General features: G+C 43.7%; 1 long non-coding RNA gene across 1 annotated transcript; it reads left to right on the forward strand.

Annotated features, from left to right (window-relative positions):
* Positions 1-744: 744 nt before the first annotated feature.
* On the forward strand, positions 745-1,603 carry LOC107574615 (uncharacterized). The gene is made up of 3 exons (XR_001607697.1): positions 745-820; positions 1,002-1,136; positions 1,273-1,603. It is a non-coding gene; the product is annotated as an uncharacterized lncRNA (long non-coding RNA).
* The last annotated feature ends 1,400 nt before the right edge of the window (positions 1,604-3,003 follow it).

Below are 3,003 nucleotides of genomic sequence, written 5' to 3' on the forward strand. Positions count from 1 at the left end.
TCAACCGGTTCTTGAAATTCAGTTTCTTCTTCATCAACCGGTTCTTGAAATTCTGTTTCTTCTTCCTCAACCGGTTCTTGAAAAGCGAGTGGCTGGTCCAACTGGCTGTTTCCCATTCGTTCAGCGGAGTCTCGGCCCTAAGCTGATCATTATTGAGACGCTCTCGGTCACCGTCTGTAGAGCAAAAGGAGTTGAAATTAAAAGTCGGACATCTAGAACATAGTCATATCTACGATGTAAGTTAAAAATATTGCTTAGTTAACAGGTAATCTTACCGTCAACTGCGTCTTCAACCATTATGATCGGAGTTACGATCGCAACTAGTCTTTTCTTTCTCTCGGGGGCGACCAGCGGCGCGTCAGCCTCTCTCGGGCGCTTCTGTGTATTTGTGTTGCTTGGTTGGGGTTTATGTTCATCCTCCTCCTCGTCCTCCTCAGTCAGGTCGATAATATTGTCTTGCACCACTGCTGTGGGCAGATCTGTAAAAATAATTAAAAAGATTGTAACGGACAAAACGTTACTTGGTTTTATTATTGTAGTTTCACTCCACTTTTATTCTTGGTTTCATAGTGTGATGTATTTGGGTCACATGTAGTACCACTAGGAGCAGCTTGAGGGCGCTATTGCCTGGAGGTAACCGGACATATAAGCCCGATCACCATAGAGTAAGTCAGTTTGTTCACCGGCTGCTGTTGCCTTTAGCAACTTCCCCTTAAGGCTGATGAGCTGACGCAGAGGTCATGACATTGCGGATGACTTGAGGATGTTGGAAGCATTCAAGGAGGAGGAGAAAGAAGTGCAGAACATCGCAATCTTGATGGTAGTAGCACATTCAATATGACAGAAGCAGAGACTGACAGTCTTTATCCTCACTAACTATTATACTGTAGCAGCTTTATGGCAAATGCCTTATAAAGTTTTAGGTATTCCCTGCTCCCATAGGATGCACATTCAGTTTTAAGGGAGGTTAGGCCGTGATGTTTGTTTATAATACCCAATAGTTGCCAGATGCTGTCCTGTGGGAAGTTCTTCTTCACGTGGTCCTGGAGGAGGGTGACGCTGCATTGTTTAAGCGGTCTTTGGTTTGTTCCAAACAGACTCATTTTGAAAGAGGGCACACTTCTGCTGGCTTGACAGTATGTATTTTTTTTTTTTACGTATTTGATTAAAGATGTTTAAAATGGTGCCATACCATTCAATTTCTCAGTTGCCATGTCTGAATGTTTATGTTTGTAATAATGCTATTTTTATGCTCCTCATTTCAATATACAGGTGTAACAAGATGGAGAACTAAGTCTGAGCCATGCCAGGAATTTTTCTGGGCCTAACAGAACTGCATTTTACCATTGTACAGGTGATTAGGACGGGATCCTGGTCGGAGACAGGAGCTATGCCTGCAGGCATTACTTCATGACCCCAACCCTGGACTACAAACCCGTTACAATGCAGCCAGGACAAGGGCACGCATTGAAATGACCTTTTGGGCAACTAAAGGGAAGGTTTCAGTGTCTGAGGGTTGCACCTGACAGGGCATGCAACATTGTGGCATGTGCTGTATTACACAACATTGCCACCATCAGAAAGGAGTGAGTGAGTGAGTGAAGTGACATGTGGCCAAGTATGGTGACCCATACTTGGAATTAGTGCTCTGCATTTACCCATCCAAAGTGCGCACACACACAGCAGTGAACACACACAAACCGTGAACATACACCCGGAGCAGTGGGCAGCCATTTATGCTGCGGCGCCCGCGGAGCAGTTGGGAAGAACAACTTGCTCAAGGGCACCTCAGTCGTGGTACTGAAGGTGGAAGAGAGCGCTGTACATTCACTCCCCCCACCTACAATCCCTGCCGGTACGAGACTCGAACCCACAGCCTTTGGGTTATGAGTCCGACTCTCTAACCATTAGGCCACGACTTCCTGAAAGGAGAGGACCCCGGTGGTGGAGGTGCAGCCTGATGATGACCTCCAGCCAGTGCACTTGGACCAACCTAGTGGCAGAGCTGCACGGCACAGGATTGTGGAACACCATTTCTTTTGCCTGCAAAGACAGATATTGTTATGCAAGGTCAACAGTAGTGCTCAGTGTCAAATGGTGTTTTACTACTTACTCTGAAGTTCCTGTTGCAGAAACTCTATTTCTAGTGCAATTTTCTTCTTCATTAGCTTTTGGAGCTCTATTTGTCCCCTCAATTTTAGTTTTTTTACTTCCAAATATTCAACCTTATGCTGCAGGCTACGTTTATAGAGGGAACGGATGGCACCCTGTGCCATTTACACATGCCACAAACAAAAAAATTAAATAAAATTAGAAAAAAGACAAACTGATATGCAACACTGTCCACCTCTGTATCACTTCTCTGTGCAGACTCCTGCAACTCATATTGCTGTCAAAAATAGAAAGTACTTTAGTTGATACAAATTTATAGTGTGTAATTATGCACTTACAAGTACTTCCTCCAAAGGACACTTATCCGAGAGGGTCTCTTCACTGTCCTGTGCAATGAAAATAAATGGCATGACAAAGTGATACACTGTCTTCACTATTGATATTTCACTATTGAACTACAACAAAAAATAAATTACAAGTCCACTTACTGCACATGCTTCAGCCGCCACTTGCATGGCAACATGTAAAAGTGTGGGTGTGTTATTAGATTTTGGAACTCGCCACAGCCCTCCATCAAGAGTTCTTGCTCTGCCGACGAGAAAAAAGTAGGCGCGCTCTTTGGCCCTTGTGGGCAACCAATAATACCGTTGCAGATCAGTGTTTCTAATATCCATACATATCCCCTTTTAAACCAGCGCATGAACCGCAATGATCTCAGATAACTCAATCCAGCCAGACTAATCATTACGGTTTATTTATTCAGACAATTCTGATTTCAATTTGTAATGATAAAATCAGCTTATAATGTATGCATATGCATTTTAGATATTTTTCTGTTAGGTAGTTTCTCACGTTCAGATTCTCTGACATGGACGGAATAGGCCGACAAAA

The sequence above is a fragment of the Sinocyclocheilus grahami genome, unplaced genomic scaffold (genome assembly GCF_001515645.1).
Source record: "Sinocyclocheilus grahami isolate Dianchi unplaced genomic scaffold, SAMN03320097.WGS_v1.1 scaffold2285.1, whole genome shotgun sequence".
In the NCBI taxonomy this organism is placed as follows: domain Eukaryota; kingdom Metazoa; phylum Chordata; class Actinopteri; order Cypriniformes; family Cyprinidae; genus Sinocyclocheilus; species Sinocyclocheilus grahami.